General features: G+C 37.6%; 1 pseudogene; it reads left to right on the plus strand.

The window, feature by feature from the left end:
- The first annotated feature begins 23,982 nt into the window (after window positions 1–23,982).
- On the plus strand, window positions 23,983–24,138 carry LOC123944674 (annotated as a pseudogene).
- The last annotated feature ends 767 nt before the right edge of the window (window positions 24,139–24,905 follow it).

Here is a 24,905-nt window from a genome sequence, read left to right on the forward strand (position 1 = left end):
GCCCAGTGCAAGTCTCGATGCCAGGACCCTGGGATCATGACCTATGCTGAAGGCAGACACTCAGCCAACTGAGCCACCTAGGTGCCCCAAAAAGTGTGTTTTTAGTAATTATATGGTGTCATTTTATTTAAGAAAGGGGTGAGAAGGAAGAAAGAAAAGGGAAGAGAGAACAAGGGGAAAAGATTGACTTCTCTTGAACACGGCTTTCCTGGACTCCTATTGTCTATGGCGGCTGGTATCTATGATACTAGTATGGCATTCCAAGATAGCATTAGCTCAGTAGTAATGACAACACCATTTGTTAAGCACCCACCACAGGCAAGATGTATCTAAACATTCTAAAAACATGATCACATCTAATTCTCAAACCAATTCTGCAAGATATGGTCTTTACAAATAATGAAAGGGAAGCCCTGAGGCAGTTAAGTATACTGTCAAAGGTCACACGGCTAGTAAGTAGCAGAGTTCAATTCAAAAGTCCCTACTTTTGGGGTAACTGGGTGGCTCAGTTGGTTTTACATTGGACTCTTGATTTTGGTTCTGATCATGATCCCAGAATTGTGAGATCAAGATCCATAATATCCATGCTGGGAATGGAGCCTGGTTTGGACTCTTTCTCTCCCTCTGCCCCTAGCCCCTGCATATATGTGTGCGATCTTAAAAAAAAAAGTTTCTATTTTCACCACTGTGGTAGACTAGCTTAACATTTTTATATAATTCTTCATAAGTTTTTTTTTTTAACCCATGTAGCTTGTAAGCTCTTTCAAATCTATGTTTGGACATTAGTTTTATTTTCTCATTTAATTAAAAAGGTTTTACTTACGTGCATTCTCCCAAGATTCTTTCAAGCTCTACTACTGTCTAGGTTTCTGTAAAAACCTCAGCCTTAGAAGAGCTCTCATCAGCAGGATAGGTACTCAATATTCAAAAATGACTTGTTTAATTAATGGAGAACACCCCCCGCATTTAAGGAAAACAATGTTATAACATCAGTAGCCACTGAAGTGTCTGTTTTGCTTGAGGAACTCAAAATATTTAGAATAAGACGATGAATTTGGTTGTTTTTATGCTTTGTTAAGGAATGAATCGGCAGAGTATTTTCTGAGATGCCTATTCCAATTCTTTTTAAATTATAGCACTTCTGAGTTTGTATATATCACTTTCCTTTTCATAGTCTAACTTACTTGGTCCAACCCCACTTAACATTTCTATTCCTACCTAACATTTTGCAAAAGGCAAGGATTCTCAGTCATTAATATATCTCAAATTATACTCTGTCATTGTTATTATATTTTTGAATCACAAGACTTTTACACAATGAGCTATCATTCCAAAATGATCTTAAGTAACAATTTAAAAAAATTCCAATCCATTCTGTTGTGCCAATGTATTACATTTCAACATGTTTTATCAAATATTTTAAAAACCACACAATATTTTTCTGAAAACACTTAGGCATGTGTCAGTGCTTGCATCATTTTATCCAATACTCCTGATAATCCAGTAATGATAATTCCCCCAAACTAAGCTGATTTGTTAGTCCCATAATCTATGACTGTAGGTAGAACAAATAAAACAAATTTGCAGAATCATTTAAATAGGCTATTCAACATCCCAGACTACTTATTTAGGCTGAATAAGTATTTGGCAAATTAAAAACCACACAATTGTCTTTGTACTATAAATAATCCAAGGATAAAGATGTGGGATTAGTTAGATCAGAAAGATTCTAGGTGGCGACAGGGATGGAGGGAGGGAGTGACCATAATATTCTCCATAACAATGATTTAGAGCCAAGTTCTTGGATAAATATTGTCATTGATAAACAACGGTATCTATAACCATTTCTGTGGAGTAACATCTTCTTAGGGCATTCACTATAGCAGAGAAACAATCTCAGTAGAGGCATCCAGACAAGTAGAGGTCCTAAAAATTTATGGAAGTAAGCAAAGAAGATCAACCAGATAATACTAACTCCTAGAAAGATTTACAACTTTATCTTGGAATTTTTCAGGCTTAAAGAAAATATGAATACTTATTGACATTTGTCTGTATAGACAGATACAAATATAAACGTATTTTACCATTTTTTTGAGATAGCATCTACTTCCTTAAATTCAAGAATCTTTGGCTATAGCTACTGATTGTTTACAAAATATTTTTCAGTAAATATTTAAATCTAGATTGTTTAGGCGGAGTTGAGACACTACAACCGCTCCTGAAAAAGAGGAGGATGCAGTAAAAAACAAACAAACTCATCTTTCCATAAGAGGTCACAAATACCACAAGCTTTTGAATAGAACATGGAGGACAAACAAGCAGAAATCTCAGGTTCTGAAGTGGAAAAGGAAAGTAGTAGAGCCTTTAGAGACATGATGTTTTAGGTCTGAAGAAACCACTGAAGGAGACTGGGAAAACCGCCAAAAAAAACCACAAATACATTTGTGGGTAGAAGACCACTGCCTGGCCAAGACTCATGTGGTAAGCAAAAATACAGTTACCCACGGTGCCTGGGTGGCTCTGTTGGTTAAACATCTGCCTTTGGCTCAGATCACAATCCCAGGGTCCTGGGATGGAGCATTGCATCGGGCTCCCCGCTCAGCTGGGAGTCTGCTTCTCCCTCTCCCTCTGCAGGTTTGTGCTCTAGCAAGTAACAAAATCTTTTAAAAAAATAAAATAATACATCAGTTAAATCAGACACACAGAGATTATATTTGTTTCAAAAAGAAGAACGTAAGCCACAACAAAGAGAAATCAAGTTGACCCTAGATCACAAAGTCCAAAGATTCTCAAGGAGATGGTCCTCAGTAATCTACAATACCTTCAAAAACAGGAAATATTTTATATTAAATCTTGCCTATATATCAAGTTCTGGAACTTTCCTTATGCCTATAACAAAGGGGCACCAATGTAAGCGCTTGTCTATGTTAGAGGCCATTTTGGATTAGTGAGGAAAAATTTGTCAGAAGTCTGAGAAAGAAACCACCCCCACCTTGTGGGCCTCCCCTCAGGCGGCAGCAGTTGTAGTAACTCAAGAAATCATATTCAACCATGAAGGGGTCCAAAGTCAGAGGCTTTAACTTAGCTAATTCACCTTTCCCATTAATATTGAAACTGTGCTACTTTAAGAAAACTTTATAGTTAGAAGCATCTCTTTGTGGTCACAGCACCATAAGTGTAAATAGGCTGATCACTTTAGTTTTCAAGTTTGTTGCAGCTCTGAAATCACAATAAATAATCCATTAGAAGTTACCTATTAGTTATGTAGTTATTGGAAAACATCTGAATAATGCTAAAGTTTTAGGTGTTATTTTATTTGAAAGTTTTCCGCTTGGGGAGAACTCCAATAATCAATCTTGACATGTACTCTCACTTCTGTATAAGAGAATGTGCTGGTTTCTCCATGATATATCTTAATAATGTGGACAGACTGCTATATTTTGGGGCCTAAAGCATTTTAAGGAAAGTTTCTGGAGTTGGGCTATTCAAACCCAACAGTAAATGTTAACACTCAGTTGTCTTAAAATCTTAATTACCCTCACACTCCTATAGACTGCTGATACTTTCACACAAATGAAGTGTTAATTGGTATGAAGAAATTAGAAAATAGCAAGCCAACAATCTAGTATCTCTTTCAGGATTTTCAACCAGGTCTGGAGCCAATTCCTTGTTTTATTTATATTGAAGCCTTTCATTTCTTGTGACCAGAGCTCTGGGGAGCCCATTCCCTAAGACATTTTCTCAGAAATATGCCTATATTCTGAAAGGAAATCTTCTGAGAAAAGAGCTAAGAAAATGAAAGAGAAAGCAAGAAGCAAAGAAAAGACATAAAAGAATAAAAACAGAATCAGATAAACAAAACAGGTGAGGACTAGAAAATAAGAAAGCTCAAGCTAAAAGAAAATCCCTGCCAATTTGAAATAAAACTCCCCAGGCTTATTCCAAGATTCAAACATAAGTACTACATCTGTGGCAAGGAGCAGAACATTATTAAAATTTTAATATTCTAACACAATTTCTCTCTTCTTCTAGAATACCTAATTCCCATTTCCCTTATTACCTGCATTTGAGAAATATATTAATTTTTTCTAAGTCAATTTACATTTTTATAAAATGGCATAAAATACCTTTCCTTAAATATTTATTGGAAAGAAAGTTTCAGAGAAGTAGAGTTTTTGAGACAGTAATTTGTCTTTATATTCAATCAAAAATTTCCTTTTCAAATGAATAGATAATCCATGTTAGATATGTCTATTGGCTATTAGAAGGGTGAAAAATGGTGAGAGACTGCTCGTAGAAAGAGTATTTGGTATTGTCAGTAATTCCCAGGTCTTTATAATGTTTTAGTTTGATTTTTTTGTTAAATTAATATAATAATAGTACATTTCCAATGTCAAGTTTAAATAAGGTTATAATGCAGGCAATAAATTCACAATAAATGCCAGATATCAGCATATTACTATTATTTTTATTGTCAGTATTATGGATAAGATTTAAAAGACGTTTTTCTAGAGAAAGGGGAGTAACAAGTATAGAATCATCCTTCTATTTTTTTGTTAATTTAACATCAACTTTCCACTTCAGAGATTAGGGTGAAAAAGAAAATAACTTAAAATGGGACATAGAAAAATAAACTTGTCTATCAACTACTTTTATTAATTCGTTAGTTCCAAAATTAGTTACATAACATAGGTAGAGTAAAGCTGTTGAAATTCAGTAAGGCCATTTAATTGGGGGGGGGGGGGAAATCACATCAGGGACACCTGGGTGGCTCAGTCAGTTAAGCATCTGCCTTTGACTCTGGTCATGATCCCAGGATCCTGGGATCAAGCCCGGAATTGGGCTTATGGGAGCCTGCTTCTCCCTCTGCCTGCTGCTCCCTCTGTTTACTCCCCCTGCTCTTGTGCTCTCTCTCTGACAAATATGTAAATAAAATCGTTTTTTAAAAAATCAAATATACAATGAAGTATTACTCAGCCATCAGAAAGGATGAATACCCACCATTTGCACTGACATGGATGGAACTGGAGGGGATTATGCTAAGTGAAATAACTCAAGCAGACAAAGACAGTTATCACATAGTTTCACTCATAGGTGGATTATAAGGAATAGCACAGAGGACCTCAGGGGAAGGGAGGGAAAACTGAATGGGAGGAAATCAGAGAGGGAGACAAACCATGAGAAACTCTGGACTCCAGGAAACAAACTGAGGGTTATAGGTATTGAGGAGGACATGTATTGTGATGAGCACTGGATGTTAAACATAGCTAATGAATCATTGAACACTACATCAAAAAACTAATGATGTACTATATGCTGGCTAACTGAACATAATAAAAATAAAATAAAAATAAAATCAATTGATGTGGTAGTAACATTTAAATTCTTTTAAAAAAATGGGTCTCATGAGACTGACATACAATGATTGGTTGTTCTCCAAATTCAAAGAACTCAACCCTTTAATAATATCAAGATTAAAGGAAAAACAAAATCTTCATTTTTTTTTTATTAAATCTAAGATATTCTCTAGTAGAGATTTTTCACCTGGTCAAGTATGAACTACTTACTATATGGGTCTCCAAATGAATTGCTGCTTTGGTCTCATTTGCCCATGAAATACAGTGTATTTAATTTGGAAATTTCTTTCCTTAGGTTTCTGTCACAACTATTTTCCTTAAAACTCTCCAGAACTTTAAATGGAAATCTATTGAAATACAAAATAAGAAAATAAAATTCAGAGAGAAAGAATAACAAAGATAAAATACATTTGAGAATAAAGACCAAAAAATAAAATGTGTTGAAGAGTCAGGATGACAAAGCACAAGGCCTGGGGTTGGGGGTAGGAATTTGTTCTATACTCAATACATATTGCATAGGACAATGGTAAAATTCCGATCTCATCTGTGGGCATAGCACAGATGGCAAAGGATATGGCAGATTTCTCATCAATGGATTTCTAACATGCTTTAAGCTCTATACTCAAGTTAAGGTAATTTCAGATTCAAGAGATCTTTCCAACATGCTCTCTTACCCAAAGCAAATTATCTGCTAAGAACTTTCCATTTTTGCAGCACTCCCTTTTAACAGTGTCTATAATTTCCTGAAAAATACACAGAGAACTCAGCTGGATGCAAACAGCTGCATGAATTCAGCTCTTCTTGACTGATCTCTGATTCCCTCATTTTGTTCCCAAGGTAATTCTAAGTATTACTTAGGAAAAAAAAAAAAAGTAAACAAGAGATAAAGAAATACATGCTATACTAAAATCTCTTAGACATAATTCTTCCGATAAAAAGTAACAGAGGAGAATTTTAATAAGTCAGCAGATTTTAACCATTTCTTAATTATACAGTTCCACACATAATAATCATCTGAAAGAGGCCAGTATAACCAGCAGGTCATACAGAAAAGACAGAATTTTAGGTGAGGAAAAAGATGTACTTGCTAAGGACAATTGGACAAATCACTAACATCTGGAAAGGGGTGCTCAAGAATGTTTGATTCTCAAGATCATGACTAAGTTTCTTGCTACTGCTAGAGAAGTTTTCATGCAAGGTTGCTGTTACAGACTGAACTGTCTCCCCCTGGTATTCTTACATTGAAGTCCTTACCCCCAATAATTCGGAATGTGTCACTTGGAGATAGGGTCTCTGAAGAATGAAACAAGTAAATAAGGTCATTAGGGAAAGCTCTAATTCAGTATGACTGGCATCCTTATAAGAAGATAAGAGAAGATTAGGACACAAGCATCCAGAGGGGAGACCGTGTGAAGATACAGGGAGATGATGACCATCTACAAACAAGGAAAAAGACTTCAGAAGAAACCCACATGCCAGCACCTTGATCTTGAACTTCCAGCCTACAAAATCACAAGGAACACATATCTATTGTTTCAGATACTCGTAAGACTGAGATATTCTGCTAAATGGCAGGCTTTCCAAACTAATACAGTTTGGCAAATGTTACTATGGTCAACTCGAATTTTTTTCAATAATCAGTACATAGGTTCTCCAGCTAATTTTCCTCCCTTTCTAGTTCATTAACATATTTCCCACAAATTGAATAGGAATTAAAAGAAAAAAATCAATTTTGTAAAACATTTGTTGCTAGGAGTTTACTTAAGAAAAAACATCTCTTTCCTCTTCTTGAATTCAATTTAGAGTTAGGCCCTCTCTCTTCATGCACTTCCCATGGCACTTAGAGTATATCATAGCTCATTCCTAGATTATGAACTCTCTGCAAGTAGATTTCTTGCATGTCTATAACTGCCCTTATAGTGCCTGGGACAGGATATTCCTAGTACCTTAGGTAATGCTTGACACACACCAGGCATTTACTAAATATAACAGGTATTCAATGTTTGCCGAATCAGGGAAACCTACCACATCATTAACTTTCCTCTTTTTTTTTTTTTTTAAACTAATGCAGAAACAAAACTTAAGTGACTTTTCCAAAATGACATCAGTTTTGTGTTTGAAGAGACCCAACAAATCACACTCCTCGTTTCCTTAGTTCTGAACCATTGATGAAGACAAGGGAGTCTAAAATTAGAGGCCAGAATGTTATCTTTATTAATAAGATTGAGTTTAAAGAACATGGTCTAGGTGTGTAAGAACCAAGGGCTTCCTAATATAGAACTCTGAAAGTAGACGTTCCTATCATTCTCAGACAATGGAATTGGAGTGTACATCATGTAAAATACAGAGCATGGAAGAGAAACCAAAATGACTTATTCCTTGGCAACTGAATAGTACAGAGAGGAAGAAATAACTGGCATTTTGACATTCAAGATCAAAATAAGCCACTGCCTTCTAGACAGTAGTATGCCTGGGAGTTAAGAAAAATCAGATTTGCCCTAGTGGAGCACCCTCTACAGGAAAGGAAATGCAAGGAGCAAGTGTTGCCCATCTGGCTCCTTCCCAACTAGCATGGAATGTCAGGCGCTCAGACTCCTCTTCTGACACCAAGACTTCCCTTAAATTTGCCTTCTTAAAATGATTCCGCAGATTTGAGAAAAAGAGTCAACCTGAGGTCAGAGGTCTCTCTAGATTTGAATGGTGACTGTTAGTCTTTAAAAACTTCACTGCTGCCCTAACATAAATATTATTACATATTATATACAAACTCCACATTTGGCACATGATAGAAACCACATAGAGACACAAAGACCATTTAGTAAGATATCACAAAAACAAACAAACAAAACACCAACTTGGAGCATTTCTGACCTGGCACAAATACAAAAAAAGATTGGAAATGAGGGTTGGGGACGGAGAGAGACTGGTAGTGGGGAAAGGAAACTTTTTCCTAAAAGATTTTCAGCTCCATTAGTGTAGCTACTTGCTATTTTCAGAAATAAAGAACAAGAAAATTTGCTCTCTGGGTTGTCAAATGATCCTTCCAATTAGCCCTGAGTGCAATCATAAGGAACTATTGCCTACCATGACTGGTGGGCTGGTCAGTGTTTTAACAACTGGCTCTTGGAGCCCTGATTTGTAACGTTTGCTGATTTCTAGCATTCGCTGATTTCAGTGGTGTAAATACTCTAACCATAGTCCATTTCAAGCTCCGGCAGGACATCAGCAGTGCACGAAACTCCTGAAAGTTTAACACTCTGTTCTCACCAGTCAGCACAGGCTTGGACCAGAAAGATGCCTAGAGAAGAAAAGCTCCACTGGAAAGAGTACAGATGGCCAGTGGAGGGACTCAGCTCTGTAACGTATCAGGTGAAACAAGACTCTTGGGAGCCCACGGAGTTATCCAGGGAAACACACTAGGGCTTGGCTTGGGAAAGTGCATTCTGGCACAATCAAGAACAGTTGAAGAACAGGTTTAGGCTCAAGCTGAGGGGTAACCTTACAGCTTTTCCATCATTTTCTAATTCCAGACACTGCAAATAGGAAATGATTTAAACAAATAAACAAGTAGAAAGAGCTATACCAAGAGGAGACATTCTCCCTCCATAATAACAATACTGATCTCAGCTACGATTCTAACGCTGCTAACGAGAACTTTTAGTTTTTACTTGTCAACAACCTCTGGTTACTGGATGCTAAGACTGACAGAAATAAGGAACAGCCAAGGTAATTAGTAGAAATAATACACTGAACATTTCAACTGACCTCATACTGAGAATGATAAAACTCATAATTTACAGCCAGTGTGTGTAAAATGATGAAATGCAAACATTTTCCATACATAAAAGGCTTATATATGCACAGAGGCACAGGATGAAACTTTAATTTTAATAGTGGGGTTTTTTTGGGTTCTAATTAAACCAATTGTGGATCTCTTTGTGGGTGCACAGTGACTTTTCTTAGGTAGTTAATTAGAGACGGTGTCTGACTGAGCACAATGGAAACGTGAAAAGGTAAATTAAGATTGAAAAAACCTCTGATGAGAAGAGATTACAAACGCTATTAAAGATTTAGCAGTAGGAGGGGGTAATGGAATGCAAACTTTTTACAGTTCTGGAATATTTGCGTACTGGATTCCTATTGCTATACCTGGAAATATGGGGAAAAATACAGAAGGCAGAGGAGGAGAAGGCTGTTGCCGCCTTGTGATTTGATATTATCTTTCCTCAACAGTAGTGAATTGCTCTTTCATTCTCTCTCTCTCATGTTTAAAACATGGTCAATAAAGTCCTCTTTATTTTGGAAAATCTTTGGATTATTCCACCCTTGGGAATGCCCACCTTGCGTCTTTTGCAGGTGGGCCTTTTAAATCTGAACTCATCTGAGAGGTCCTGTACCACTACAAGGATTTATTTATTGTAGGAGCTTTTCAAAAGTTGGTTAGGCTTGCAAGGTTTTCAGGTCACAGGTCACACCCATAAAGCCTGGCCTTTGGAGCTGGACTGATGAGTTCAGATTATAGCTCTGCTTTGGCTGCCTGTAGGAGCTGGAGCAAGTGATCTAATCTCTGAATTTTCAGCACCCCCCCCCCCAACTTTGTAACTTGAAAGTAATGTGTTGCAATGTAATCCTTGTGACTTAATAGTAGATAGTTTTTGTTTAATCATGTGTCTAGCCCAGTGCCAGAACCAGAACAATTGCTCAACAATCATTAAGTATCCACCCTTCTTAACTTTTCAAAATCTATTTTCCTAATATCTAGGACTACTTCACCTAAGACTAGGTTTAATTCTGTAACTCCGTGTACTCCGTGTTCATCAACAACTGTTAGCAATGTTTTAATGATCTATGGCTCCTATCAATTAGAAGCAAATCTAAGGCAGATGTGAAAAATGTATCTGAATCCTCTCCCCTCCCACAACAAGGAGTATTTGGTGGGGGATGGGGGAGGGGGGATTTTGCTAAGGCAAATCCTCTCCCACCACTGATCTAGAACATCAGTTGTACTGGTCGTTTTCATCTGAGTAAAAAAACAAATCATCAACTAAGCAAGGCAATAACTTATCAGATATTATGTTTGAGGCAGAATGGGGCTTCAACACATGTCTAAATGTTGGCATCTTTCCACTAATAATACAGCTGAGATTTTACATTAGAACAGAATCACATTACACCTAAAATGTATAGGACTTTTTTCAACCTATGGCTTTCTCTATTTTTATTATTATTCAAATACGTCTATGGGGCTCTATCTTCAGATTTATTCTAGAAAATTTTGTATTTTCTTTTTGTACATTCCCTTTTCCTGTTCATTTCATTTACTTCTTAGGCAATGTCTTATTTAAATGTTTATAGGTTATCTGTCCCAACTTCAAAAATTGGTGGTACCCGCTTTATGAGAATATTTACCTGTCAAACTTAAAGCACACTTTGAGGGGCGCCTGGGTGGCTCAGTCATTAACCGTCTGCCTTCAGCTCGGGTCATGATCTTAGCATCCTGAGATCAAGCCCCGCATCGGGCTCCTTCCTCCGAGGGAAGCCTGCTTCTCTCTCTCCCACTCTACCTACTTCTGTTCCCTTTCTAGCTGTGTCTCTCTCTCTCAAATAAATAATTAAAATCTTAAAATTAAAAAAATAAATAAAGCACATCTTGTATCTTCTATTGTATATTGACATAACACCTATTTGAACCTCTTGGTGTAGCTCTTTTTTCATTCCTTTTTTTATTCTCCTGTGAAACACTGCTCAGTCCTTTATTGATTCATGATATAACCAATGTCGACCACACAGCAACTTTTACAAATTTACCTACTCCTCTTTCTTCATTAATGCCTACCCCTCAAATTCCAGTTTAAAATTATTTTGCTTAGAACAAACAAAATCTATTTCTAATTCTATTGTTTGGTACCCTACATGAGGGTACAGATCTACCACATTCTCACGTCCTAAACACTCTTGTTTATTTTCCAAAGTCACAACATAAAAATCAACAAAAAGAGAAATTATGGTACAGCCTGCCTCCTCCTAACCTTTAGCCTTTTAACAGGACTTCTGGCTTGCCAAGGGAATCAATGAGAAAAGTTCTCACAGCATCATTTAATCAGTCAAACTGGCCAGTAGCCCATGAGTTTTATAAATTTCACTGGGCTCTCCAGCAAATCTCAAATATATACTCAAGGAATACCCCACTCACCTTTCAACAAGTCGTTTCAAAACTGGATGCAGCAACCTTGTGTGCCTCCGCAGGAAAGAGATCTGCTGAGGTCTGTACCTGTTCATTACATTTGCAGGCCCCTGTGAAAATTCCTTATTAGTCTGATTCTAAAGAACAGACTGGCTCAGAGTCCTCCTCCTTCCCCTCAGCCTTGTTCTTCCATCCAAAAGCCACTTCATTCTCTACCACCCTTGCAGAGGATGTGGGTTTCTTTTAGGCCTAGCTTTGTTGGATGACTTACTCCAGCTTATCTGAAGGTAGCTTGGGCTTACTTACAAGTAACCTACAAGTAACCTACAAGTAACCTACAAGTAACCTACAAGTAACCTACAAGTAACCTACAAGTAACCTACAAGTAACCTACAAGTAACCTACAAGTAACCTACAACACGGAAGATGGCTCTCCTTCCTTCTACCTGCTTACCCAGCAGCCAGACTTACATTTATAACGTGTTTAATTGTCGCCCACCTGAGGCAGAAATCCCACGAGCCTCTAGCTCATTAGAAGACTGGCCTCAGTTGTGCACAATCAGTTGTTCATATCACTTCAATTTTTGCATGAAAGATGGAACAGAAATATATTTAATATTCCCCCATCCTCACACATACCAAAAAAAAATCACATCACATATACTTTTAAAGCATATAATGGTAACCAAACGCTGGATCGGTTCACTGAGGAAAACAGGGAATTTACCTTTAAAGACTGGTCCCTTAAAAATAGATAAGATGTTGAGCCATGCAGTTTATCACTGGCACACAGCCTGGAACCTAAAACAGATAATGTCGTGGACAAGTAACACTTCATTAAAAATTGAAAATATATTACTCGCGTCAGTAGTATGCTCCTTTCGGCTGCTTACACTGGGTGTGTAATCTCCATGACAGTGATCCCAAAGAAGGAGGCTAGGGTGCATTTTGCCGACCAGGAAATTACATGAGCTTCTGATGATATTTTTCCTCCAAATGATTTATAAGAGAACAATAGCCAGGAATTTGAAGCAATGGTTTGGAAAGGGCATTTAAGGCTCTGAGGACAGCCAGACTAGCAATCTCAGACACCTGACTTGCACAAGCTAGTAGTCTGAATTAGGTTTTAAGTGAAGATTTCTGTTAGTGGACATCCATTGCCAGAGATGTGCTTTTCCTGTGTGCTTTTCCGGGCTCGTGTTTTGGGGTTTATATTTGGCATGAGCCACTCTGAAATGAGCCAGAAAGAGTGCTACAAAGAGAGAGACTTGTACTATGAGCTCAACAGCAAAATAAAAACAATAGCAGTGTCTCAGGGCTATTTTCTTAGAGATTTATTGGGCCTTATTAAATTTGGAAGCAGTCAAGAAGAATACAACAGCTGTTGTGAATCTCAAACAAAAGCAAAACAGCCTCTTCTCTGTTTTCCTTCTATGTAGCATCCCTGTAAGCCGGTAAACTGTCTGGGCAGGATCTGTCTCACTTATGCTTACCAAGTGGAAAACAGTGTTTACATATACAATGCGATACAAGTAAGAATTATCCAAGAGATTTGTTTTGATTTACTTCTCAATTCAGGGCATTTAGGAATAGCTTATATAAAGTAAAACTAAATTAAAAATGAATAAAAAATAAGTAAAATTAAATAAATTAAATAAATAAATAAATGAATAAAAATAAAAAACAAAAAGCTTTACAAAATGTGATTTCCACAAAGCCAAAAGACTTTGGAGTTGTTTTCTATGCTATATCTCTTCTTCTCCACACACCTAAATCTTCACTAAGCAATTCTAAGAAATGATTTAAAAGTGTAATTGTGAGGCACCTGGGTGGCTCAGTGAGTTAAGCTGCCTTGGGCTCAGGTCATGATCCCAGAGTCCTGGGATCAAGTTCCGCATCAGGCTCTCTGCTCAGCGGGGAGCCTGCTTCCTCCTCTCTCTCTCTCTCTGCCTACCTCTCTGCCTACTTGTGATCTCTGTCTGTCAAATAAATAAATAAAATTTTTTTTTAAATATTTTTATTTATTTGACAGAGAGAAATCACAACTAGGCAGAGAGGCAGGCAGAGAGAGAGGAGGAAGCAGGCTCCCTGCGGAGCAGAGAGCCTGATGTGGGGCTTGATCCCAGGATCCTGAGATCATGACCTGAGCCGAAGGCAGAGGCTTTAACCCACTGAGCCACCCAGGTGCCCCAATAAATAAAATCTTTAAAAGTGTAATTGTGATATACAGAAGCAGATATAGGTATTAATTTGAACTTAGGTCTCAGGAAAACTGGAAATGCTAAAGCAAGCTTCCAGTTAACCTATTTGAGAGCAAAGGTCCGGGTGCAATCTGATTTTGAAATAGTAAAACAAAACAACAAACAAAAACATCACAATGCAAACTTTTGTTTTGGATATTTTCCTATATAAGGAGTTCCCAGCACGTGACCTCATGGTGGGGTAGGGGGAAGAAGAATTTCTTAGGGGAAATTGTTCTTAATTATATCAGCATAACATTAGCTAATAAGGAATAGTGTTTTTTCAGTAACAAATTGAGTTTAGCCTAAATATGAGAAAAATGAGTTTACTTGCTACACCAAGCATTTACAAATGAAGGGTTGAGACGACTTAACAGATAATTAACATTTACAAGAAGAACGTCACCAAAAGAATTAGTATTCTGGACCAGCACGTGAGGCTCACTACTTGCTTTGATGGAAAAGTAATCAGGGAGGTGCATTCAGTATGTGGCCTTAACAAATAGAGAGTATTTAGGAGAAGCTGGATTGAAATCTTATGTCTGAGTTTATTTTGATGCAATCTTATGACTATCAGCTTTATCAGCCAACGTCCATTCAGAAGGCAAAAGTCAGACTTATTATTTGAACTGCGACATTTACCATAAAGAATGTTTAGCTCAGGTATTGGAAAACTCCAAAGTCAAAAGAGGGAATATGAAGGCATCAAGGAGATAGTAACACCAGGAGCAGCTACTACCCCTAGGCTAGGGAGGGGAGAAATGGGGTTAAAATTTGTATTAAAATTTAGAAACTTGGAGATTGAGAGGCACCGGAGAGGGTGGGCTTGCTGAGTCTCTGGGGATGCTGGGTCTCTGGCCAGCTGGTATCAGGGTCAAAAAAGAGACTCTGGGGGTGTCTGGGTGGCGCAGTGGGTTAAGGCTCTGCCTTTGACTCATCTCATGATCTCAGGGTCCTGGGATCAAGCCCCACATCGGGCTGCCTGCTCAGCGGGGAGCCTACTTCTCCCTCTCTCTCTGCTTGCCTCTCTACTTGTGATCTCTCTCTCTCTCTGTGTCAAATAAATAAATAAAATCTTTAAAAAAAAAAAAAAAAGAGACTCTGCAGCTGGAACCCAGACTTTGGGGAGGAGGAACCTGCCAGCTGGTGCCGGTATCTCTGACAAGGTTCAGTGAGGCTGGGGGAAGTGTCAGAAAAATAGCAGACTGAAATACCTGTTGCTATTAGGAAAAAAACATTGCTTCTAGAGTGAGGAAGCATTGTTAGGATAACAATGACAGGTGCAAAAAATAAAATCAGGGATAGAAAATATATGGGGGAAAAATATGTGGGAAGGAGCCTGTCCCTTCTGCTTCACCCAGGCTCCTGGTCTCTCTTTAGTGCCTCCTACAGGCCAAGTGCAGGAATCAAATGCAGTTTACAAGAATGCAGTTTACAGAATACCGACCCCAGCTTCCCAAAGCTCCCAGTGGCCATGTGGGTTTAATGCTGCCAGACCATAGCTTGATAACTGACCCAGTCACTGTAACTTGATAGAGATTCGCTGAACTGCTTCCCCAAATCAGGTACTTTTTTAAAAACAGATATGTCTTAGATCTCTAACTTGTTAGCCTGCCAGCGGTTCACAGCTTGTATTTTTTACTGATATGATAGAGTAATTCAACACTGAACTTGAAACTGCAGGGGAAAATGTAAGAACATTGCTGATTTGTTCCAAGAGGTGAGTGCATTCACACTCAAATTGTTCATGTGGATTGGGCCAATGTCCACTGGAGACTCCATTCACTTCCACTACTAAACTTCCCTGTAGTCAATGGAACCATGGTTACTGAAGAAATGCAGAGTTATTTACTGGAAATGCAGTCAAAATTCGGGGAAGATTCACAGTCTTTGAGCATGAATCATGCTTTAAGTTTCCATGATTGCTTCTGGAGTGTGAACCTCTGTGTGTGACTGAATTGTCAAGTATCTGCCATATCATTTCAAGATGATTTTATTCTGCCTGGTAGAATTATGTCTATCAAAAAGACAGAGTATCCTACAACTTTGAATATAGACAGTGTAAGTACAGAAAATTCCAGAACTATTCTGTAACTGTTGGCTATATAACTATCTTTGGCTCTATAAAAGTGTGTTCTCTTTTTAAAATGATGAAACTAAATCTTATAGCCATCTGGTCATTATCCGACTAACAAATAAGGCATGCCCTCAAAATCTTGAGAGAAGTTTATTAAGTATTGAACAGAATTTTGTTGTAGTTTTGCAACTTCAATAACTAGCCTTAGAATTCCTTTTATATATAAAAAGTGAACTGTTTTTGATGAACTGTTTTTATGTTACTGTAAAAAAATCTACATACTATGTATTTGCTGTACATAAATACCCAGAGTGATGGACAAGTTCCCAGACAATACCAAGCCTTTGAGGTTACACGTGTTTCAGAAATCAGAAGTTTTCCAATTTAAAAAAAAGTAGTATGGTACCATTTGAATATTCACATTAACTAACATCATTAGACTACGAATACTCTCATGTCTATGCATACCACAACGGGTTTATTACCATGTAGTACCAGATGAGTTATAAGGGACCTTTTGATTTTTAGAACATGTCAGGTTTTGGAATTATAAATAAAGAGTTGTATTTATGACTACTGTCAAACAAGATATCTACATGTCTGAAAATTGGTCTATCCAATCATGTAACTTCTAGATATGACCTTGACAAAGCTTCATAAATGTGATTTTTTAACAAACAGAAAAGACTTTAGCATGTTTGTATGCAAAAGAAGAGAAATTGAGATTCAAAATTCAAGGGGTAGAAGTAATAGATGTCATAAGAAAATGAAAAATAAAAAAGATCCTTTTGCTTCTTTCACTTAAACCATCATCTGCTGAGTGACTTCTATATACCAGAATTGTGTCAGATATGGAAAATACAAAGACAAATAAGACCCAGTTCCTGCCATCCAGAGGCCTCCAATAAAGTATGAAATTCAATAAAATATGAAAAATTATCCTAGAAGGAAAATCCATAGACGTACAGTGGAACAAAAAGGATGAAATAATTGATTCTTTTAAGAAGAAAGAGTAAAAATATTTCATTGATAGATGATAACTTGAAAAATAAATAATTATTTCTCAGGTTGGATGTGGGAGAACTAAAGGGAAGAAGATTACTTTTAGGTAAGAGGAACAGTTTGAGTTAGTGCACATGGTTGTGAGACTGTGTGTCACGAGAAATGTAATCAACAGCACAGATGGAGTCCTCAATATCAATGCAAAACACTTTTGAGAGCCTACTGTATGGTCTACTTACACTGTAAATATGGTAGTCAGTGGGCATTTGTGGCTATGGCACACTTGAAATGTGACTTTTGGATAAGTAACTGAATTTTTAATTTTATTTAAATTTCTTTTAAAATGTGTTTATTACTTTACTTATAACAACCACAATAAACCTATTATATATTAACAAGCTACATATTGTTATAAAAATAGCAATATTTTCCAAACTACTTTGGGATATCCTACCCTGAGATCATTTTTACCACGCTAGCAGACCCGTTTCCTGGTTGAAAAAAAAGAAGGTTGAGGGTATCTGATAGTGGGCCTGTCGTCACTTCAGTTCAACAAGGATGGCAGTTAGAAAACTGGACACATAGCTTGGAAAATTTAGGACACCTGGAACACATAAAGACAATTAAAACTCACAAAGACAAACTACAAACCATAACTATCTCTCACCATATCTAATCTCAAGCTGAAGGAGGAGCTCCAGCTCATCCACATAGAAGAGATGAACCATACTTTGTGAGTTTCAGTAGCACGTGGAGCCTTGCACCAACCTGGAGAGCCGTGATCAGCCAATTTTTTTTAATTTATGAAATATGTATTCATAGGTATAGAATTGATAGGCCATAGGTAAAAACGTTTTAGACTTTGTAGGTCATGTGGTTTGTAGTCACCTAGCTCTGTCATTGTAGCATGAAAATAGCAGAAGACAATAAATAAACGAGTGTGTCTGGGTTCTAATACAACTTTATTTACAAAAACAGTTGGCACACTGAATCTGGCCTGTGGGCCACAATATGCCAACCATGCTTTGAAGTATAATCATAACTATTTTATATTCATATTCCAAATCCCACACAGATTTGTCTAGTGGTCAGCACTAAACTTGAAACACACAGAGAAAAGATGTCTAGGATATAGAGTTCCACATTAGGTATGTTGACAGTACAAAATCACCAACTCATGTTCTCAAATTGTCTGCAATTATCCTGAGTTACTCCTATAATTGGGGGGGGGACCCAATAACTCATCAGCACTATAAAAATATACCTGTGGTGTATAGATAGACACTATTCATGTCTTTACGGCCCAGGGGGGGTTGGTAAATGCAAAGGAGAGGGCATGTGCCTGGCAGCATCACGGAACTTTTCATAAGGAATGTCACAAGAGTGATGAACTCTTCAAAGGACTCTGCCTTTCACAGGATAATTCCCACTGGGATAAACAATTCAAATGGGAATCCTTAATTCAAAGATTTTTGGAGAATGATATTTTACCTCATTCTGTCTCATATAATGTGTATAGTTCAGTGTTTTTAAAAAATAATTTTTTAGTAGCACAACACTTTCTTCAGATGAAATCTTAATCAGAGGTGGGAATTAATAAAACATAAAGGGGGGGCTTCTGTGGGGAACTGTAAAGAAACAAAGAGATTAAAGTTGAACACCACCAGTTGAAACCATGCTAGAGATGGAGGAGTATTTGCATTACAAAGGTGGCTACAGGCCTTACCGTTTTTCTTTTTTATATAAGTAGAATTTTAATACATTAAGGTATATCTATGTGTTATTATGAGCACTCCTCTCAGCCTATCCTGTATACTGGCTGTATACTGCATACGTGAAGTTCAAACCCATGACCCCGAGATCAAGAGCTACATGCTCTTCCAACTGAGTCAGCCAGGTGCCCCCATAGTTATTCTTAACCCTAAGATTATCCTTTTTCTGATAACTCAGGCTACCTTAATATCCTGGGAGAGCAAGGTAAAGATATTCCCATAGCCAGATTTTCATTAATACTCTCCAAAACGGGGGCAATTTTAATGATATGTCTAAAAGCTATTATTTCCTGTCATCTCTAGGCACGAGGGGTACATCAACAACACTGCTAAAGGAAGAACCATCCTTAAAAAAAAAATTCAGATATAGCTACAGAATGCAGATCACCTTCTGAAAAAGCACCTAAAGATCTGAAAATTCTATCTCTGTATCCTCTAAACACCTAGTAGATCTGCAAAACAATTTGTTTGATTGACAGGCGAGAACTATTTCAAATGCCAGTGGGTAGCCTTCCAGCAAACAAGACTACAAGAATGTTTTCGCCCTACTGCTAATGGCTAATCCTGGCACTGAGCCTTCGGCTGCTGCTTCCCAACATGGGTATCCTTTTAGTAAATGTGCCTGCCACAGCTTGCCTCAAACTGATATGGTGTCAAAATGCAGAGAAAAGAAATGAGTTTATTAAGAAAGAGAAAACTAGTCTCTATTAGCCTCGTATCCATTAGGGTGCAGGGTGGAGTCAGTTGGAAGGGCAAACAGGCCTTTGCCCAGACAGAAAGTCCATTTGTTCACTATGATAACATACTAGCTTCTGAAGACAAGATACCCTAATGCTCTAAGCCCCATCCATGTTTAAGTATAGAGTGCAATCCTCTTTTATTAGTACTTTTTTTCTTTGTGGGCTTTTTTTTTTTTAAAGATTTTATTTATTTATTTGACAGAGAGAAATCACAAGAGAGGCAGGCAGAGAGAGAGGAAGGGAAGCAGGCTCTCTGCCGAGCAGAGAGCCCGATGCGGGACTCGACCCCAGGACCCTGAGATCATGACCTGAGCTGAAGGCAGCGGCCTAACCCACTGAGCCACCCAGGCGCCCCCCCTGAACGTGCCCGATCTCGTCTTTGTGGGCTTTTGATCTTAAGAACGGAAATACTCAGAAATCAAGGGCGACAAAATAGCCTAACCAACATGGAGCTTATATAGCAGTCCACACCCTAAGATGAGACCACAGATGACAACAGAGATCCACATGAGCAAGCAGAGCTTGGAGGAAAATGCCCTGCATCATGATTCCACAGCACTTGGACAAAGATTTCCTTTGGTCTCATGATCAGAGCTGCTATTTGAAAACCCTGGTGCAGTTCTTGACTTCGCCTTCTAAGCTTAGAGTCATCTCAAAGCCTTTCCTCAAAGATAAATATAAAGCGTTATTAACCACCATCCAGAATGATAGTGTAAGGCAACCAAGAACATGATAAGGACTACCTAAGTCCCCCATCTCAAAAGGCCAGTTTTCTAAAAGAGGCTTTGTAATATTTTCTGCATAAATTATTGACACGATGAGTATAAGATTAAAATTGGGTCAAATCTAACCAATACTAATCAGGTAAAACTAATACATGGTCATAAAAATTGGAAAAATAAATATGCTTCTTTAGGATTTCAAATGTCTGCAAGAAATGGTTAAATGATCTCGGGAAGGAATATTAACTTTTAAAAATAATATATGTCAGATGTTTTCAAAGGTTAGAAAATTGGTACTTGTCATACCAGAACAGGTAGGAAAATCAGAAATATGCGCACCATCCAAAAGCACTATATTATGTGACTCTGGCATTCTTCCACCTAATGTATAATTAAATTACATTAGGCATTTATTGAAGCCCACTATGTACCCAGCATTGAACTAGATGCTAGAAATAGAAATACAAGTGACATTTATTTCTTGCTTTCAAAGTGGAGCTCATAATTTAATGGAGGAGATAGAACTCATTGAAGATTGAATACAAAGATGAAATTCCTGTTGGGCTGGGCTCACTTGACCCTACTATGGAAAACCCATCTTCCTTATTAGGCCACTTTGGTACTAAAGTGTGAAAAACATCATGTGATAAGTTATAAACAAAACAATATGAACCAAATACTCTGGAAATGTTCCAAATGACATGGAAAGGTTTCACCAAGGTCAGAACAACTGAGCAGGGGCCTCACTCAGTGAAGAGCATTTACTCGGTGAAGAAGGAAAGATGGAAAGGGGAAATTGGGTCAGCATGATCTATGGAGATTTGAGAGTATGTCACATGTGAAGAAAGATAGCCCGTTGTGAACAACAGCTGGGGATATATAATAGAGATGGGGAAGTGGGAAGTAAATAAAGAATTGCAATTAGAGCATAAAGTAGCTAAATAATCTTTGACCTAATAGGTTTCAGTGATGTAATAAATCTATCTTCTGAACTTTATGTTTTTAGATTTGACAAAGACAGAGCTCTTGGTTTTACTTAGAGTCTTTGTTTTCCTGAATGCCTCCATGTGTATTTCCATTTCACAATAAAACAAACCATAAAGGATAAATTCATAGCTACCCATCCTGACTAATGTATCAATCATTCTCTAACATAGAGTCCAGTAAGTATATGTTAAAAAAAAAAATAGTAAGAATTTGAAGATAAATGTTCATGGACCTTTGCAGTGTATTTCTATCTGGAAGGTTAAAACAAGGCAAGTGTTAGGTGGAAGGGACTTATAGTAAAAGAAAATAGTGAGGGGTGCCTGGGTGGCTCAGTTGGTTGAGCTGCTGACTCTTGATTTCAGATCAGGTCAAGATCTCCAGGTCCTGGGATGTAGCCCCATGCCTGGCTCCATGCTCTGCTCCCTCTCTTTTTGTTCCTCTCCCTGCTCACTCACACACTCTCTCTCTAATAATAAATAAATAAATCTTTTTAAAAAAATAACAATACTGAAAATGGAGAAAAAGAGATGAATCAGAGCAGTGCTTTAAAGTAAGAATCAAAATTAGTATAAAGAGAAGTAGATGCCCTACACTACAAATTCTGGGAGAACAGAACTCCCTTCTGCTACTGGGCAAGCTAAGACAAAGTGAGACAGTCGTCTGCATGAGCAGTCCTCACCTCCTTTGCCACCCTTCTGTGTTCGACTCTGTTGGCACATGACAACTCTCTTGCTGGCTGGCTTCTTGTTAGATTCTGCCACTCTGATGTACTGGTGGATATTGGAAGATGAAAAAGAGGGGAAATAAATCTTTTTTTCTTTCAAGCCTTCCTTTCAAGAGCACCTTTCAGTACTTCTGGCACCCACAGGGCAGAGTCTCTTCCTCGGTCCTGGTTCCAGTGTTCACATCCTCTCAGCGGTCCTAAAACCTGGCTGCCCATAACACCCTTGGCATCACCAGTCCAGGCTTCTCAACAATTGCTCCATGGTTCAAGCACTGACTAGGCAGTCCTTCCTTGGGTGCCAAGCCTGTTTCGTACACCAAGTCATAAGGCAGAGAAGTGTCCCTGACCTCTAAGAACACACTGCCTCTTCTCCTTTGTTTCCCAGACTTAAGGACATAAGCTTCATTCCACATTTATCTCTGGATTACATCACCTTCCCTTTTTTGTTCTCTTAACTCCTCAATACATTTGTAACCAGTCACCTAAGTCACCTCTGTTTGAAAAATAAAGCACTTTACTGACTAGACCCTAAGTTAATAGTCAGCCCACAAAACAGATTCACCAAGATTAAATTCTTAGAGTGAGTTCCTGAGATATGTGACTATGTCATAAATTCCACAGGAAAACAGAATACTTATAATCTATGGCATGCTTTGGATTCATGATTCCTTAAGTTAACGACTGAGATTATTTGAGATCAATTACCTATAGAAGGCAATAATTTGGGAGAACAGTTGGATGTTATATTGAGTTCTTATGGTAGAAATGATTTTATGTGCTATGGGGTGAAGTGTGTGCTTTTGGAGAGTTTACAGAAATAAAATCATAAACACAGGGCTTTAAACTCCTGGAACAAGACATCATCAAAAAGTATCACTGAAAAAAATCACCTATTTTTTGTCAGTGCCAGGCAGATATTAGATTATTTATTATTATTATTATTATTATTAAAACCACTAATCTCTTGCTAAAGATAGGGTAACAAATTTACCCAGGCAGTTGCCTTGTAAGAGGGTAACTGTTCTCCTTAAGATAAGGAGAACACCCATCATTATCTCTATATCCATAACTGGAATCTGTTTGCATATTCCCCAATGGGAGCAAATACAAAACCTAACCCAGGAAAAAAGAAACACCAAAATATTTATAACATTTCTCTAATTCTTATCAGCAGATACCTGGAGAATATGGATGAAATACATTCCAAGGGTGGTTAGCCAAGGAGAATAGAATAATGCATGGAACCAGATTTTTTACTCCGGATACACTTATCTAAGATACTGAAATTAATGGGTTAATTTGAACAACTAGAAATGTTCTGATAGTTGGCTTTGTTAGTTGACTAAACCAGGACTCAGTGGGTAACCTGTATTCAATATTTAGATGAAAAAATTTCCCTAGCATAATATAGAGAAAAGAATCCATAAACCTAGACAGATAGAAATGTTAGCATGGATTTACTATAAATGATCCATCACATTTCTCAAGAGGTCCCAAAAGACATTTCATTTTCTTAAGCATTAAAAAAAATGCTTTATTTTGGAGAGAACCAAATCATCTAAAAGCTCTATCGTGTCTGTCCTCTGAAGACTAAAGATGATAATGTTGAGAGATTCCCCACTGACCCAAGTTCCCTGATTTCAATGGGAAACAAGAACTAAAGTGACAGAGGCCAAATAACAGAGAAAAGATGAGTATACTTTAATGAAACAGGCAGAAGGAAACAATGACAATCAGACAGAAATCCCTGTTTGGATAGAAATATTTGGTGTTAATTAAAGAACTGTGGTGTTCTTAGGAATGAAATAAGTAGATTTATTAACTAATCTATATATCTAAAAACAACTCTAGGAATCCAAAATGCCACTGTGGTACCATTTGTCAAAGTAGGAGTTTATGAAGCTAGATAGTATATAGAATTTGGACCTAGATTTGCCTTATAATATGTTCAGATACTCACGGTTATTTCTTCAGCTCTAGAATATATAACTGAAATAGATTGGTAGAATTTTCACATTGACTCCCTGACCCCTGGAGCAAGACACCCCAGAATATTAAAACAAAAGCAACACCCTATTTTCATGGAAATTGACAAAATTATTGTTATCACTAAAACGTTAAAAATATTTCTATCTTTTTGCCACCATCTTGCTGTGTGTGGCCTACTGTTTCTGTTCATGTCTTCTCACAAGACTTTCAGAATCAAGTGATTCCTGGCCAAGAAACAAAAGCAGAATCGTCCCATTCCCCAGTGGATTTGGATGAAAACTGGTAGTAAAATCAGGTACAACTCCAAGAGGAGGCACTGGAGAAGAACCAAGCTGGGTCTATAAGGCATCACACGTCATGAGATGACACACCTAACACACCTAACACACCACATATTTAATTAAACTGTGTGAAGATCATGTGTTCTATCCTATCACTCTGTAAATATCCTTCCTATCTGGCCAATAGACATGTTTTATCAGGGAAATGATTTTTCTGCTACTATTCCTCTGCACCAATAGGATGGTTTGGTATTAAATGTGAGAACTTTTAGTGCTAAAAACAAAACAAAACAGAAAAACCCTTTAAAAATATTACAGTGATGATACCTACCAACTCTCAGTATTCACATATGTACAAGGGACAGGTGGATGTTGAAGAATAACTATAGATTATGATAGATTTAATTATGTGCTGGTTCTAAGTGCATCTGCTGATCTATATATGGGATCTTCAGATATGGTCTATGCATGAAGCAAATCAATTCAGAAATTAACTGTGCTATTTCCTCTATACCAATTATAAAGAACTGGAATATAAAGAAAGAGCAATTTTCTTTTACCAGGAAGGGTCAGCAACATACCTTCATTTTTGGGTTATATCAACTCTCTCGCTCTTTGTAATCTAGTCTTCAAAGACCTTGATCACCTTGACATCCCACAGATATGTTAGGGAACTAAATGATATCTAACTTTTATTTTTTAATTTCTTTAAAGATTTTATTTATTTATTTGAGAGAAAGCATGTGTGCATGCAGGAGTGAGGCTGGGGGAAGCAAAGGGGAAGGGAGAGTGACAGATAGACTCTGTGCTGAGCTCATGGCCTGACGTGG

The sequence above is a fragment of the Meles meles genome, chromosome 6 (assembly GCF_922984935.1).
Source record: "Meles meles chromosome 6, mMelMel3.1 paternal haplotype, whole genome shotgun sequence".
NCBI classification, from domain to species: Eukaryota; Metazoa; Chordata; class Mammalia; order Carnivora; family Mustelidae; genus Meles; species Meles meles.